Source organism: Pseudophryne corroboree, unplaced genomic scaffold, assembly GCF_028390025.1.
Source record: "Pseudophryne corroboree isolate aPseCor3 unplaced genomic scaffold, aPseCor3.hap2 scaffold_1323, whole genome shotgun sequence".
In the NCBI taxonomy this organism is placed as follows: domain Eukaryota; kingdom Metazoa; phylum Chordata; class Amphibia; order Anura; family Myobatrachidae; genus Pseudophryne; species Pseudophryne corroboree.
Window position 1 is genome coordinate 105,998 of NW_026967949.1, and position 16,481 is coordinate 122,478.

General features: G+C 45.7%; 13 non-coding genes across 13 annotated transcripts; 3 read left to right on the forward strand and 10 right to left on the reverse strand.

The window, feature by feature from the left end:
• The first annotated feature begins 889 nt into the window (after positions 1 to 889).
• LOC134994783 (U1 spliceosomal RNA) lies at positions 890 to 1,053 on the forward strand. Its single transcript, XR_010197743.1, has one exon. It is a non-coding gene; the product is annotated as a U1 spliceosomal RNA (small nuclear RNA).
• A 152-nt stretch (positions 1,054 to 1,205) lies between these two features.
• On the forward strand, positions 1,206 to 1,367 carry LOC134994791 (U1 spliceosomal RNA). Its single transcript, XR_010197751.1, has one exon. It is a non-coding gene; the product is annotated as a U1 spliceosomal RNA (small nuclear RNA).
• A 668-nt stretch (positions 1,368 to 2,035) lies between these two features.
• On the forward strand, positions 2,036 to 2,199 carry LOC134994794 (U1 spliceosomal RNA). The gene has a single exon (XR_010197754.1). It is a non-coding gene; the product is annotated as a U1 spliceosomal RNA (small nuclear RNA).
• Positions 2,200 to 2,556: 357 nt separating this feature from the next.
• LOC134994792 (U1 spliceosomal RNA) lies at positions 2,557 to 2,719 on the reverse strand. Its single transcript, XR_010197752.1, has one exon. It is a non-coding gene; the product is annotated as a U1 spliceosomal RNA (small nuclear RNA).
• Positions 2,720 to 2,871: 152 nt separating this feature from the next.
• LOC134994784 (U1 spliceosomal RNA) lies at positions 2,872 to 3,035 on the reverse strand. Its single transcript, XR_010197744.1, has one exon. It is a non-coding gene; the product is annotated as a U1 spliceosomal RNA (small nuclear RNA).
• Positions 3,036 to 3,705: 670 nt separating this feature from the next.
• On the reverse strand, positions 3,706 to 3,868 carry LOC134994787 (U1 spliceosomal RNA). Its single transcript, XR_010197747.1, has one exon. It is a non-coding gene; the product is annotated as a U1 spliceosomal RNA (small nuclear RNA).
• A 152-nt stretch (positions 3,869 to 4,020) lies between these two features.
• Positions 4,021 to 4,184, reverse strand: LOC134994785 (U1 spliceosomal RNA). Its single transcript, XR_010197745.1, has one exon. It is a non-coding gene; the product is annotated as a U1 spliceosomal RNA (small nuclear RNA).
• A 674-nt stretch (positions 4,185 to 4,858) lies between these two features.
• LOC134994789 (U1 spliceosomal RNA) lies at positions 4,859 to 5,021 on the reverse strand. The gene has a single exon (XR_010197749.1). It is a non-coding gene; the product is annotated as a U1 spliceosomal RNA (small nuclear RNA).
• A 152-nt stretch (positions 5,022 to 5,173) lies between these two features.
• Positions 5,174 to 5,337, reverse strand: LOC134994795 (U1 spliceosomal RNA). The gene has a single exon (XR_010197755.1). It is a non-coding gene; the product is annotated as a U1 spliceosomal RNA (small nuclear RNA).
• A 670-nt stretch (positions 5,338 to 6,007) lies between these two features.
• Positions 6,008 to 6,170, reverse strand: LOC134994788 (U1 spliceosomal RNA). Its single transcript, XR_010197748.1, has one exon. It is a non-coding gene; the product is annotated as a U1 spliceosomal RNA (small nuclear RNA).
• A 152-nt stretch (positions 6,171 to 6,322) lies between these two features.
• Positions 6,323 to 6,486, reverse strand: LOC134994786 (U1 spliceosomal RNA). Its single transcript, XR_010197746.1, has one exon. It is a non-coding gene; the product is annotated as a U1 spliceosomal RNA (small nuclear RNA).
• A 674-nt stretch (positions 6,487 to 7,160) lies between these two features.
• On the reverse strand, positions 7,161 to 7,323 carry LOC134994790 (U1 spliceosomal RNA). The gene has a single exon (XR_010197750.1). It is a non-coding gene; the product is annotated as a U1 spliceosomal RNA (small nuclear RNA).
• Positions 7,324 to 7,475: 152 nt separating this feature from the next.
• LOC134994793 (U1 spliceosomal RNA) lies at positions 7,476 to 7,639 on the reverse strand. Its single transcript, XR_010197753.1, has one exon. It is a non-coding gene; the product is annotated as a U1 spliceosomal RNA (small nuclear RNA).
• Between the last annotated feature and the right edge of the window lie 8,842 nt (positions 7,640 to 16,481).

Sequence of the window (16,481 nt, forward strand, 5' to 3'; positions counted from 1 at the left end):
TGACTGGCATTTACGGTGGTCTGCACTTCTAAGAACCAGAGGACTTTCCAGCTCCAGCCCGGGCGGTTTTGGGATTTAAAAGAACTTGTTTGAGAACTTTTTTGGGTTCTCAAACCCTCTGGTAATTGCTCTGCATATCTCTTTGTGGCTGTCACATTTTGGAGAATCATTCTGCACATTTTTACCCTACCTGTTTATTGTGTTATGTCCATGTTCCCCGATATGTGTCATTAAAAAACTTTATTGCACATGTGGTTCCCCTCTCCCCTCTGTTTTACATGCTACTACATTGAGAGGAGGAGGAGTGAGGAGTAAGAACCTGGACTTTCACGGTGACCTTAAGGGTTGTATGTTTTGTTTTTTTATTGCATGCAAGCACTTTATGCATTCATTTATGCACTGTTACTAGGTGCCTGTTGGTACCCGCAGCCTAATTTGTTTATTGTTCATTCATTTCTGGTGCTCTGGAGAGGCACTTATCCTGGTTGCGGGGGCTATTGTGCAGCCTTGTTTTAGACTGCGCGACACGTGGATAAAACTAGACAGATTCTTTGTTATACATTCCCTGCATACCCCTTTTCTCTTTTCATATGCAGATGAGGGTTCCAGCCAACTTTGGCCCACTGCTTGGATGACATCACTGTATGCAAATACATCTTCTGCAGACCTTCCCCCAGGAATGCTTGTACTAGTTCTTGCATTTGGTTTGTTGTTTGGGGGTGCTTCAGTATTAGGCAGCCTTCTGCCCTCCCATGTTCATCTGAAAATATGTGTTCTCCCTGCAGTTGTTGTCCCCAGATGAGAGTTCCCTTGTGCTGCCTCAGTTGAATCTCCTTTACTTGACAGAGATGTGCCTGAGCAGCGGCCCTCCCCAGCCCTATCCCAAATCATACTTATTTTGCATAGGAGATATCATGGTAATGAAGACTGTTATCCCAGGGTGAGGTTCATTCATTGCATTCTGGGTATGCTGACCCCTGTGATTTCCCCAAATGTGGGAAACTTGACTGCATTATTTGTGGTAGTGGGGGACTGTGTTTGTGCTTTCCTCTGGTCAGCTCTGGTAAAAGTCAGATTTCTTTGTCTCAGATCTTCCTCTAGCCTTGTTCTTCTTTCGAGAGTTCCCTTGTGCTGACTCAGTTGGATCTCCTTCACTTGACAGGGAAGTGCCCGAGCAGCGACCCTACCCAGCTCTAGCCCAACTCCTACTTACCTGCCAGGTGAGATACTATGATCATGAAGGTGTTCTCCCTGGGCAAGGCTCACCCATTGCACTCTGGGTGTGCTGCTCTTGCGATTTCCCCAAATGTGGGAAACTTGACTGCATAATTTGTGTTTCCCCTGGTCGGCTCTCGTATAATTCAGATCTCTTTGTCTCAGGTCTCTCTCCAGCCTAGTTTGCTGTCTGTTTCCACTTCTCTTTTCTTGAGCCGCTCCCTTCTATGCCCTTGCGCACTATTATGACCTCTCCTGTCTGCTTACTTTGTGCCTTCCAACGTCAATGCAAACTACAGGTAGTGCTGCAGGGCCCACACCCTTTTACATGCTTTACAGAGCAGCTCTGGAGCTGTTACAGTGCCCAGCTGCTGCAAGAAATCAGCTTGAATGCTTCAGGGGCTGGGGCATAGCCAACATGAGCCCTACACCGAAGGAGGGTGGAGGTGTTTAATGCGAACTAGGGGTCATCCAAGCGCCGCAAAAGGCCGCCATGCCCTGCACGCCCCTCTTCTCTATTCATATGCAGATGAGGGTTGAAGCCAACTTTGACCCACTGCTTGGATGACATCACCATATGCAAATCCATCTGCTGCAGGCCTTCCCCCAGGAATGCTTGCACTAGTTGTTGCATTTGGTTTGTTGTTTGGGGGTGCTTCAGTATTAGGCAGCCTTCTGCCCTCCCATGTTCAACTGAAAATGTGTTCTCCCTGCAGTTGTTGTCCCCAGATGAGAGTTCCCTTGTGCTGCCTCAGTTGAATCTCCTTTACTTGACAGAGATGTGCCTGAGCAGCGGCCCTCCCCAGCTCTATCCCAAATCATACTTATTTTGCATAGGAGATACCATGGTCATGAAGATTGTTTTCCCAGGGTGAGGTTCATTCATTGCATTCTGGGTATGCTGACCCCTGTGATTTCCCCAAATGTGGGAAACTGGACTGCATTATTTGTGGTAGTGAGGGACTGTGTTTGTGCTTTCCTCTGGTCAGCTCTGGTAAAAGTCAGATTTCTTTGTCTCAGATCTTCCTCTAGCCTTGTTCTTCTTTCGAGTTGCTCCCTCGGTGTGGGGCTCATGATGGCTATGCCCCAGCCCCTGAAGCATTCAAGCTGATTTCTTGCAGCAGCTGGGCACTGTAACAGCTCCAAAGCTGCTCTGTAAGGCAAGTAAAAGGGTGTGGGCCCTGCAGCACTACCTGTAGTTTGCATTGTGCGTTGGAAGGCACAAAGTAAGCAGACAGGAGAAGTCAGGATAGTGCGCAAGGGCATAGAAGGGAGCAACTCAAGAAAAGAGAAGTGGAAACAGACTGCAAATTAGGCTGGAGAGAGACCTGAGACAAAGAGATCTGAATTATACGAGAGCCGACCAGGTGAAACACAAATTATGCAGTCAAGTGTCCAACATTTGGGGAAACCGCAGGAGTAGCACACCCAGAGTGCAATGGGTGAGCCTTGCCCTTGGAGAAGCACCTTCATGATCATAGTATCTCACCTGGCAGGTAAGTAGGAGTTGGGCTAGAGCTGGGGAGGGTCGCTGCTCGGGCACCCCCCTGTCAAGTGAAGGAGATCCAACTGAGGCAGCACAAGAGAACTCTCGAAAGAAGAACAAGGCTAGAGGAAGATCTGAGACAAAGAAATCTGACTTTTACCAGAGCTGACCAGAGGAAAGCACAAACACAGTCCCCCACTACCACAAATAATGCAGTCCAGTTTCCCACATTTGGGGAAATCACAGGGGTCAGCATACCCAGAATGCAATGAATGAACCTCAATCTGGGAGAACAATCTTCATGACCATGGTATCTCCTATGCAAAATAAGTATGATTTGGGATAGAGCTGGGGAGGGCCGCTGCTCAGGCACATCTCTGTCAAGTAAAGGAGATTCAACTGAGGCAGCACAAGGGAACTCTCATCTGCGGACAACAACTGCAGGGAGAACACATATTTTCAGATGAACATGGGAGGGCAGAAGGCTGCCTAATACTGAAGCACCCCCAAACAACAAACCAAATGCAACAACTAGTGCAAGCATTCCTGGGGGAAGGCCTGCAGCAGATGGATTTGCATATGGTGATGTCATCCAAGCAGTGGGTCAAAGTTGGCTTCAACCCTCGTCTGCATATGAAAAGAAAAAAGGGATGTGCAGGGCATGGCGGCCTTTTGCGGCGCTTGGATGACCCCTAATTCACATTAAACACCTCCACCCTCCTTCGGTGTGGTGCTCATGTTGGCTATGCCCCAGCCCCTGAAGCATTCAAGCTGATTTCTTGCAGCAGCTGGGCACTGTAACAGCTCCAGAGCTGCTCTGTAAAGCATGTAAAAGGGTGTGGGCCCTGCAGCACTACCTGTAGTTTGCATTGACGTTGGAAGGCACAAAGTAAGCAGACAGGAGAGGTCATAATAGTGCGCAAGGGCATAGAAGGGAGCGGCTCAAGAAAAGAGAAGTGGAAACAGACAGCAAACTAGGCTGGAGAGAGACCTGAGACAAAGAGATCTGAATTATACGAGAGCCGACCAGGGGAAACACAAATTATGCAGTCAAGTTTCCCACATTTGGGGAAATCGCAAGAGCAGCACACCCAGAGTGCAATGGGTGAGCCTTGCCCTGGGAGAAGCACCTTCATGATCATAGTATCTCACCTGGCAGGTAAGTAGGAGTTGGGCTAGAGCTGGGTAGGGTCGCTGCTCGGGCACTTCCCTGTCAAGTGAAGGAGATCCAACTGAGTCAGCACAAGGGAACTCTCGAAAGAAGAACAAGGCTAGAGGAAGATCTGAGACAAATAAATCTGACTTTTACCAGAGCTGACCAGAGGAAAGCACAAACACAGTCCCCCACTACCACAAATAATGAAGTCGAGTTTCCCACATTTGGGGAAATCACAGGGGTCAGCATACCCAGAATGCAATGAATGAACCTCACCCTGGGATAACAGTCTTCATTACCATGATATCTCCTATGCAAAATAAGTATGATTTGGGATAGGGCTGGGGAGGGCCGCTGCTCAGGCACATCTCTGTCAAGTAAAGGAGATTCAACTGAGGCAGCACAAGGGAACTCTCATCTGGGGACAACAACTGCAGGGAGAACACATATTTTCAGATGAACATGGGAGGGCAGAAGGCTGCCTAATACTGAAGCACCCCCAAACAACAAACCAAATGCAACAACTAGTACAAGCATTCCTGGGGGAAGGTCTGCAGAAGACGGATTTGCATACAGTGATGTCATTCAAGCAGTGGGCCAAAGTTGGCTGGAACCCTCATCTGCATATGAAAAGAGAAAAGGGGTATGCAGGGAATGGCGGCTTTTTGCGGCGCTTAGATGACCCTTAGTTCGCATTAAACACCCCCACCCTCCTTCGGTGTGGGGCTCATGTTGGCAATGCCCCAGCCCCTGAAGCATTCAAGCTGATTTCTTGCAGCAGCTTGGCACTGTAACAGCTCCAGAGCTGCTCTGTAATGCAAGTAAAAGTTTGTGGGCCCTGCAGCACTACCTGTAGTTTGCATTGTGCATTGGAAGGCACAAAGTAAGCAGACAGGAGGAGAAGTCAGGATAGTGCACAAGGGTATAGAAGGAGGGGCTCAAAAAAAAAAGAAGTGGAAACAGACTGCAAACTAGGCTGGAGAGAGACCTGAGACAAAGAGATCTGAATTATATGAAAGCCAACCAGTGGAAACACAAATTATGCAGTCAAGTTTCCCACATTTGGGGAAATCACAGGGGCAGCACACCCAGAGTGCAATGGGTGAGCCTTGCCCTGGGAGAAGCACCTTCATGATCATAGTATCTCACCTGGCAGGTAAGTAGGAGTTGGGCTAGAGCTGGGGAGGGTCGCTGCTCGGGCACCCCCCTGTCAAGTGAAGGAGATCCAACTGAGGCAGCACAAGGGAACTCTCGAAAGAAGAACAAGGCTAGAGGAAGATCTGAGACAAAGAAATCTGACTTTTACCAGAGCTGACCAGAGGAAAGCACAAACACAGTCCCCCACTACCACAAATAATGCAGTCAAGTTTCCCACATTTGGGGAAATCACAGGGGTCAGCATACCCAGAATGCAATGAATGAACCTCAATCTGGGAGAACAATCTTCATGACCATGGTATCTCCTATGCAAAATAAGTATGATTTGGGATAGAGCTGGGGAGGGCCGCTGCTCAGGCACATCTCTGTCAAGTAAAGGAGATTCAACTGAGGCAGCACAAGGGAACTCTCATCTGCGGACAACAACTGCAGGGAGAACACATATTTTCAGATGAACATGGGAGGGCAGAAGGCTGCCTAATACTGAAGCACCCCCAAACAACAAACCAAATGCAACAACTAGTGCAAGCATTCCTGGGGGAAGGCCTGCAGCAGATGGATTTGCATATGGTGATGTCATCCAAGCAGTGGGTCAAAGTTGGCTTCAACCCTCGTCTGCATATGAAAAGAAAAAAGGGATGTGCAGGGCATGGCGGCCTTTTGCGGCGCTTGGATGACCCCTAATTCACATTAAACACCTCCACCCTCCTTCGGTGTGGTGCTCATGTTGGCTATGCCCCAGCCCCTGAAGCATTCAAGCTGATTTCTTGCAGCAGCTGGGCACTGTAACAGCTCCAGAGCTGCTCTGTAAAGCATGTAAAAGGGTGTGGGCCCTGCAGCACTACCTGTAGTTTGCATTGACGTTGGAAGGCACAAAGTAAGCAGACAGGAGAGGTCATAATAGTGCGCAAGGGCATAGAAGGGAGCGGCTCAAGAAAAGAGAAGTGGAAACAGACAGCAAACTAGGCTGGAGAGAGACCTGAGACAAAGAGATCTGAATTATACGAGAGCCGACCAGGGGAAACACAAATTATGCAGTCAAGTTTCCCACATTTGGGGAAATCGCAAGAGCAGCACACCCAGAGTGCAATGGGTGAGCCTTGCCCTGGGAGAAGCACCTTCATGATCATAGTATCTCACCTGGCAGGTAAGTAGGAGTTGGGCTAGAGCTGGGTAGGGTCGCTGCTCGGGCACTTCCCTCTTAAGTGAAGGAGATCCAACTGAGTCAGCACAAGGGAACTCTCGAAAGAAGAACAAGGCTAGAGGAAGATCTGAGACAAATAAATCTGACTTTTACCAGAGCTGACCAGAGGAAAGCACAAACACAGTCCCCCACTACCACAAATAATGAAGTCGAGTTTCCCACATTTGGGGAAATCACAGAGGTCAGCATACCCAGAATGCAATGAATGAACCTCACCCTGGGATAACAGTCTTCATTACCATGATATCTCCTATGCAAAATAAGTATGATTTGGGATAGGGCTGGGGAGGGCCGCTGCTCAGGCACATCTCTGTCAAGTAAAGGAGATTCAACTGAGGCAGCACAAGGGAACTCTATTCTGGGGACAACAACTGCAGGGAGAACACATATTTTCAGATGAACATGGGAGGGCAGAAGGCTGCCTAATACTGAAGCACCCCCAAACAACAAACCAAATGCAACAACTAGTACAAGCATTCCTGGGGGAAGGTCTGCAGAAGACGGATTTGCATACAGTGATGTCATCCAAGCAGTGGGCCAAAGTTGGCTGGAACCCTCATCTGCATATGAAAAGAGAAAAGGGGTATGCAGGGAATGGCGGCTTTTTGCGGCGCTTAGATGACCCTTAGTTCGCATTAAACACCCCCACCCTCCTTCGGTGTGGGGCTCATGTTGGCAATGCCCCAGCCCCTGAAGCATTCAAGCTGATTTCTTGCAGCAGCTTGGCACTGTAACAGCTCCAGAGCTGCTCTGTAATGCAAGTAAAAGTTTGTGGGCCCTGCAGCACTACCTGTAGTTTGCATTGTGCATTGGAAGGCACAAAGTAAGCAGACAGGAGGAGAAGTCAGGATAGTGCACAAGGGTATAGAAGGGAGGGGCTCAAAAAAAAAGAAGTGGAAACAGACTGCAAACTAGGCTGGAGAGAGACCTGAGACAAAGAGATCTGAATTATATGAAAGCCAACCAGTGGAAACACAAATTATGCAGTCAAGTTTCCCACATTTGGGGAAATCACAGGGGCAGCACACCCAGAGTGCAATGGGTGAGCCTTGCCCTGGGAGAAGCACCTTCATGATCATAGTATCTCACCTGGCAGGTAAGTAGGAGTTGGGCTAGAGCTGGGGAGGGTCGCTGCTTGGGCACCCCCCTGTCAAGTAAAGGAGATCCAACTGAGGCAGCACAAGGGAACTCTCGAAAGAAGAACAAGGCTAGAGGAAGATCTGAGACAAAGAAATCTGACTTTTACCAGAGCTGACCAGAGGAAAGCACAAACACAGTCCCCCACTACCACAAATAATGCAGTCAAGTTTCCCACATTTGGGGAAATCACAGGGGTCAGCATACCCAGAATGCAATGAATGAACCTCACCCTGGGAGAACAATCTTCATGACCATGGTATCTCCTATGCAAAATAAGTATGATTTGGGATAGGGCTGGGGAGGGCCGATGCTCAGGCACATCTCTGTCAAGTAAAGAAGATTCAACTGAGGCAGCACAAGGGAACTCTCATCTGGGGACAACAACTGCAGGGAGAACACATATTTTCAGATGAACATGGGAGGGCAGAAGGCTGCCTAATACTGAAGCACCCCCAAACAACAAACCAAATGCAACAACTAGTGCAAGCATTCCTGGGGGAAGGCCTGCAGCAGATGGATTTGCATATGGTGATGTCATCCAAGCAGTGGGTCAAAGTTGGCTTCAACCCTCGTCTGCATATTAAAAGAGAAAAGGGGCATGCAGGGCATGGCGGCCTTTTGCGGCGCTTGGATGACCTATAGTTCGCATTAAACACCTCCACCCTCCTTCGGTGCGGGGCTCATGTTGGCTATGCCCCAGCCCCTGAAGCATTCAAGCTGATTTCTTGCAGAAGCTGGGCACTGTAACAGCTCCAGAGCTGCTCTGTATGGCAAGTAAAAGGGTGTGGGCCCTGCAGCACTACCTGTAGTTCGCATTGTGCGTTGGAAGGCACAAAGTAAGCAGATGGGAGAAGTCAGGATAGTGCGCAAGGGCATAGAAGGGAGCGGCTCAAGAAAAGAGAACTGGAAACAGACATCAAACTAGGCTGGAGAGCTCTTCTGTCTATATTTTGCAAACCTGCTCTTGTCCTCTCCAGCTGCTCCATGTAGATTTGACGTCTGGAAAGGTGCATAACCCACTGACAAGCAGGCACACTCCTGCATGAGTTTTCTCTCTCACTAGCTGGATGATACACAATCATTTGCATGTGCTCCACCTCCGACACACCACCCACCCAACCACCCAGTGACCAGAGCCACCCACAAGCCAACTGGCTCCGTGATTTAATTTGCACAGTGTAGTCATCCAGGCAGCATGTCCTTCTCAATGGAAGGATCTCTGGTTCCATGGAATCTTCCACATTGGAATGCTGCGGAATAAAAGGATTTAAATATTCAGCTTGCTAGCATTCAATGTACCTGCGGCTTGGCTTTAGCACATGGGTCTTCATCCTGTGGCCCTCCAGCTGCTGTGAAACTACACATCCCAGCATGCCCTGCCACAGTTTTGCTATTAAGGTATGCTAAAACTGAGGCAGGGCATGCTGGGATGTGTAGTTCCACAGCAGCTGGAGGGTCGCAGGTTGAAGACCCATGTTCTAGCATGCCTGTTCTATGATGCATGTACCGTGATGTCACAATCAGCTTGGAATGGGGTGTCTAGCAGGCATTTGCTGACAGACACTTGAGGGAGACACACATCAGGAGATGCAGCATATCGGAGGTCTTCGATGCCTTTCCAGCAAATGCACACCACCTGCTGCTGGTCTGGACACAAAACAATGCCCACAATCGAAGTCCCAAAATGCCCAACTACAGGATTCATGTAAGTAGTGAATTTAGGAATTAATTTAGAAGTAGGAAATTAAGTTAGTTCACAAGTACATTCAAATTCAGATCTAAAGTCTAGGTAGGCCTCACGTCCTGGCAGCCCCCAGCACTTAAAAATGCCTTGATTAGAGGTAGAGAATTAAATGTAGATAAAAAGTAGACACAAAATAAGACTCCACAGAGCAGTTATCAGGTGTCTTTATCAATTGTTGCATTTAAAAAATCAAGCAATTAGGGAACACAATGTTGCAACAATGTAACCCTATTTGCAAAATAGTACTGAATAAGTTTGTCGATGTAAGACATTTGCAAAGGCGCATCCAAAACACGCTGGAAAATGCAACTGAATCTGTTTTTGGAGGCTAGAATAGGAAATGTGCATCGGTCCTACAAGTACTGAAAGCTCTTCTACCATCTCCCTTTTCTGAAAAGCCATTTAATATATGGTTCCCAGATAGGGGACATATCAGATATTGCCTTTCAAAAGCAGCAAATATCATACCACTTCTATTGCCATCAAAGATAAACATTGATTGTTTTCAGATATTGGATTGAAAAAGCAGTCTTTATTGACATAAAGAAGCAAAAAAACATACATAAACATTACACACATAAGTACTGTGTTGCAGCACAGATAAAACACAATACAAATGCTGTCGGTATAGTACAGTTCAAGAACTACAGCACAGGCCAGCCTACACTATAAATCATGAACTGCACTATACATTTAAACAATACAATAATACAACAGTTAATAAGGCTATGTGTGTGGAGTGTAAGAGGGTGAGGGAATCACAAGACCAAAGCTTTATTGTAACACAGACACACATAAGGGGAGGGGCAATAAATAGAAAGGTATCCTTTACTATAGAATGTAGTCCAATCCGACCTCTGTGCTCTTCCACAACTGAAAAACGGATAGTGTTCCCAAGCCTTCCATCCTGGAATATCTTTGGTCTTTCGCCAATGAAGAAAACAATCCCTCCCTCCAGCAGACCCTTCAACCACGATACAAGATCACAGCCAAAATGCCGAGAAGCGACTACACTTGAGCTTAACAAAAATGGCTAAAACTTAGTGGAGGAAAGTGCAGTGGACCAAAACATAAGCTGACACAATCATGGAGAATGTGCCAGCATATATGCTCTTCTATCTATATTTTGCAAACCTGCTCTTGTCCCCTCCAGCTGCTCTATGTAGATTTGACGTCTGGCAAGGTGCATAACCCACTGACAAGCAGGCACACTCCTGCATGAGTTTTCTCTCTCACTAGCTGGATGATACACAATCATTTGCATGTGCTCCACCTCCGACACACCACCCACCCAACCACCCAGTCACCAGAGCCACCCACAAACCAACCGGCTCCGTGATTTAATTTGCACAGTGTAGTCATTCAGGCAGCATGTCCTTCTCAATGGAAGGATCTCTGGTTCCATGGAATCTTCCACATTGGAATGCTGCGGAACAAAAAGGATTTAAATATTCAGCTTGCTAGCATTCAATGTACCTGCGGCTTGGCTCTAGCACATGGGTCTTCATCCTGTGGCCCTCCAGCTGCTGTGAAACTACACATCCCAGCATGCCCTGCCACAGTTTTGCTATTAAGGTATGCTAAAACTGAGGCAGGGCATGCTGGGATGTGTAGTTCCACAGCAGCTGGAGGGTCGCAGGTTGAAGACCCATGTTCTAGCATGCCTGTTCTATGATGCATGTACCGTGATGTCACAATCAGCTTGGAATGGGGTGTCTAGCAGGCATTTGCTGACAGACACTTGAGGGAGACACACATCAGGAGATGCAGCATATCGGAGGTCTTCGATGCCTTTCCAGCAAATGCACACCACCTGCTGCTGGTCTGGACACAAAACAATGCCCACAATCGAAGTCCCAAAATGCCCAACTACAGGATTCATGTAAGTAGTGGATTTAGGAATGAATTTAGAAGTAGGAAATTAAGTTAGTTCACAAGTACATTCAAATTCAGATCTAAAGTCTAGGTAGGCCTCACGTCCTGGCAGCCCCCAGCATTTAAAAATGCCTTGATTAGAGGTAGAGAATTAAATGTAGATAAGAAGTAGACACAAAATAAGACTCCACAGAGCAGTTATCAGGTGTCTTTATCAATTGTTGCATTTAAAAAATCAAGCAATTAGGGAACACAATGTTGCAACAATGTAACCCTATTTGCAAAATAGTACTAAATAAGTTTGTCGATGTAAGACATTTGCAAAGGCGCATCCAAAACACGCTGGAAAATGCAACTGAATCTGTTTTTGGAGGCTAGAATAGGAAATGAGCATCGGTCCTACAAGTACTGAAAGCTCTTCTCCCATCTCCCTTTTCTGAAAAGCCATTTAATATATGGTTCCCAGATAGGGGACATATCAGATATTGCCTTTAAAAAGCAGCAAATATCATACCACTTCTATTGCCATCAAAGATAAACATTGATTGTTTTCAGATATTGGATTGAAAAAGCAGTCTTTATTGACATAAAGAAGCAAAAAAACATACATAAACATTACACACATAAGTACCGTGTTGCAGCACAGCCAAAACACAATACAAATGCTGTCGGTATAGTACAGTTCAAGAACTACAGCACAGGCCAGCCTACACTATAAATCATGAACTGCACTATACATTTAAATACAATAATACAACAGTTAATAAGGCTATGGGTGTGGAGTGTAAGAGGGTGAAGGAATCACAAGCCCGAAGCTTTATTGAAAGACAGACACATATAAATGGAGGATTAATAAATACAAAGATATCCTTTACTATAGAATGTAGTCCAATCCGGTCTTTCAACTCTTCCACAACTGAAAAACGGATAGTGTTCCCAAGCCTTCCATCCTGGAATATCTTCAGTCTCTCGCCAATGAAGAAAACAATCCCTCCAGCAGACTCTTCAACCACGATACAAGATCACAGCCAAAAGGGCGAGAAGCAACTACACTTGCGTTTAACCAAAATGGCTAAAACTTAGTGAAGGAAAGTGCAGTGCACCAAAACATAAGCTGACACAATCATGGAGAATGCGCCAGCATATATGCTCTTCTATCTATATTTTGCAAACCTGCTCTTGTCCCCTCCTGCTGCTCCATGTAGATTTGACGCCTGGCAAGGTGCATAACCCACTGACAAGCAGGCACACTCCTGCATGAGTTTTCACTCTCACTAGCTGGATGATACACATTCATTTGCATGTGCTCCACCTCCGACACACCGCCCACCCAACCACCCAGTCACCAGAGCCACCCACAAGCCAACTGGCTCCGTGATTTAATTTGCACAGTGCAGTCATCAAGGCAGCATGTCCTTCTCAATGGAATAATCTCTGGTTCCATGGAATCTTCCGCATTGGAATGCTGCGGAACAAAAATGATTTAAACATTCAGCTTGCTAGCATTCAATGTACCTGCGGCTTGGCTCTAGCACATGGGTCTTCATCCTGTGGCTCTCCAGCTGCTGTGAAACTACACATCCCAGCATGCCCTGCCACAGTTTTGCTATTAAGGTATGCTAAAACTGAGGCAGGGCATGCTGGGATGTGTAGTTCCACAGCAGCTGGAGGGTCGCAGGTTGAAGACCCATGTTCTAGCATGCCTGTTCTATGATGCATGTACCGTGATGTCACAATCAGCTTGGAATGGGGTGTCTAGCAGGCATTTGCTGACAGACACTTGAGGGAGACACACATCAGGAGATGCAGCATATCGGAGGTCTTCGATGCCTTTCCAGCAAATGCACACCACCTGCTGCTGGTCTGGACACAAAACAATGCCCACAATCGAAGTCCCAAAATGCCCAACTACAGGATTCATGTAAGTAGTGGATTTAGGAATGAATTTAGAAGTAGGAAATTAAGTTAGTTCACAAGTACATTCAAATTCAGATCTAAAGTCTAGGTAGGCCTCACGTCCTGGCAGCCCCCAGCATTTAAAAATGCCTTGATTAGAGGTAGAGAATTAAATGTAGATAAGAAGTAGACACAAAATAAGACTCCACAGAGCAGTTATCAGGTGTCTTTATCAATTGTTGCATTTAAAAAATCAAGCAATTAGGGAACACAATGTTGCAACAATGTAACCCTATTTGCAAAATAGTACTAAATAAGTTTGTCGATGTAAGACATTTGCAAAGGCGCATCCAAAACACGCTGGAAAATGCAACTGAATCTGTTTTTGGAGGCTAGAATAGGAAATGAGCATCGGTCCTACAAGTACTGAAAGCTCTTCTCCCATCTCCCTTTTCTGAAAAGCCATTTAATATATGGTTCCCAGATAGGGGACATATCAGATATTGCCTTTAAAAAGCAGCAAATATCATACCACTTCTATTGCCATCAAAGATAAACATTGATTGTTTTCAGATATTGGATTGAAAAAGCAGTCTTTATTGACATAAAGAAGCAAAAAAACATACATAAACATTACACACATAAGTACCGTGTTTCAGCACAGCCAAAACACAATACAAATGCTGTCGGTATAGTACAGTTCAAGAACTACAGCACAGGCCAGCCTACACTATAAATCATGAACTGCACTATACATTTAAATACAATAATACAACAGTTAATAAGGCTATGGGTGTGGAGTGTAAGAGGGTGAAGGAATCACAAGCCCGAAGCTTTATTGAAAGACAGACACATATAAATGGAGGATTAATAAATACAAAGATATCCTTTACTATAGAATGTAGTCCAATCCGGTCTTTCAACTCTTCCACAACTGAAAAACGGATAGTGTTCCCAAGCCTTCCATCCTGGAATATCTTCAGTCTCTCGCCAATGAAGAAAACAATCCCTCCAGCAGACTCTTCAACCACGATACAAGATCACAGCCAAAAGGGCGAGAAGCAACTACACTTGCGTTTAACCAAAATGGCTAAAATTTAGTGAAGGAAAGTGCAGTGCACCAAAACATAAGCTGACACAATCATGGAGAATGCGCCAGCATATATGCTCTTCTATCTATATTTTGCAAACCTGCTCTTGTCCCCTCCAGCTGCTCCATGTAGATTTGACGCCTGGCAAGGTGCATAACCCACTGACAAGCAGGCACACTCCTGCATGAGTTTTCACTCTCACTAGCTGGATGATACACATTCATTTGCATGTGCTCCACCTCCGACACACCGCCCACCCAACCACCCAGTCACCAGAGCCACCCACAAGCCAACTGGCTCCGTGATTTAATTTGCACAGTGCAGTCATCAAGGCAGCATGTCCTTCTCAATGGAATAATCTCTGGTTCCATGGAATCTTCCGCATTGGAATGCTGCGGAACAAAAATGATTTAAACATTCAGCTTGCTAGCATTCAATGTACCTGCGGCTTGGCTCTAGCAAATGGGTCTTCATCCTGTGGCTCTCCAGCTGCTGTGAAACTACACATCCCAGCATGCCCTGCCACAGTTTTGCTATTAAGGTATGCTAAAACTGAGGCAGGGCATGCTGGTATATGTAGTTCCACAGCAGCTGGAGGGTCGCAGGTTGAAGACCCATATTCTAGCATGCCTGTTCTATGATGCATGTTCCGTGATGTCACAATCAGCTTGGAATGGGGTGTCTTGCATGCATTTGCTGACAGCCACTTGAGGGAGACACACATCAGGAGATGCAGCATATCGGAGGTCTTCGATGCCTTTCCAGCAAATGCACACCACCAGCTGCTGGTCTGGACACAAAACAATGCCCACAATTGAAGGCTCAAAATGCCCAACTACAGGATTAATGTAAGTAGTGAATTTAGGAATGAATTTAGAAGTAGGAAATTAAGTTAGTTCACAAGTACATTCAAATTCAGATCTAAAGTCTAGGTAGGCCTCACGTCCTGGCAGCCCCCAGCATTTAAAAATGCCTTGATTAGAGGTAGGGAATTAAATGTAGATAAGAAGTAGACACAAAATAAGACTCCACAGAGCAATTATCAGGTGTCTTTATCAATTGTTGCATTTAAAAAAATCAAGCAATTAGGGAACACAATGTTGCGACAATGTAACCCTATTTGCAAAATAGTACTAAATAAGTTTGTCGATGTAAGATATTTGCAAAGGCGCAAACAAAACACGCTGGAAAATGCAACTGAATCTATTTTTGGAGGTTAGAATAGATGCAGGATCAAGTAGCTCAATGGGTAGGGTATTTGATTAGAATTCAACAGGTTATAGGTTTGAATCCAGGGTATGATAGTTTGAGGTGTTATTTAATAAAGTATGTTTATATATTAGTCACACATGGCTTACTTCAGTGGTTTCCAAACTTTTTTGAATCACGGCGCCCTAGAATATCAGAATTTTTTTCACGGCACCACTAGGCCAAAAATTTCTTATTGAGAAATTTAGAAAGAAATATTACATTAAGTTGATCACGTTTATATGTCATCCTAAAGGTCAGTTGTGTGGTGAGGGACAAGATTTGATTCTGTTTGGCCACATATTTTATGACTGGCAGCCACCAGCACTGGTTTTGCCTATTATATTGACCATGAATAATTTGAATTGGTCCTGGACCACCAACCCAGGGCACCCCTGCAAGTGTCCCGAGGCACCCCAGGGAGCCACGGCACACAGTTTGGGAACCTCTGGCTTACTTGTACAAATGGCATGTCACCAGTTAGTGCTGACTGCTGATATGCCATTTGCACAAACACGCCATGTGTGACTGTATATGCATTTAAGGAGGGCACCCCGGCAATACCACAAACCATTGAGTGTCAAGTATACTAGATATATCTTCATATCTCATGTGCTTTCTCTGAGACCAATCTTGTTATGCCCCTTCCCCACAAGGCATGCGCCTTTTGTCCATATTGCAAAAATGGGGAGGGGGGGGGGCATATAATTATCTGTCACAGGGCACCAAAAAGTCTAGTTATGGCTCTGGTATGCATTATGTAATCTGGCAGACCATATCTCCAACACTGGCTGGTTGGAATAGAGATCCGGTTATCTATGTGAGCACATGACCATCAACGATTTACTCTCAAACACTAGAAAATGGACAAAAATGGTCCCCTAAACAAATTGGTTAAATTTTGGGTTTAACCAATTTGTGTAATGACCATTTTTGACCACTTTTCTAGTGTTTGGGAGCAAATGGTTAATTGACATTTGCTCCTATACATTACCAGATTTTCATTCCATCCATCCAGACTGGATAGATAGCCTGACAGATAATTGTGTAGTGTACGCCCAGGATAACTGTCAGTTGTGCTTTCTTTTATGACGGCACATAAATGGGTGGGCAGATCCAGAGCAAGCACTGCCCACTCATGCATAGTTGTCAACTGATGTGAAGTTCCAGGGGGCAATCTCAGTTATAAAGAAAAGTATCTGGAAATTGTCCCTAGTTTAAAAAAAAAATAAAAAAAAATTGATCAACTCCATTTATTTAGTATGATA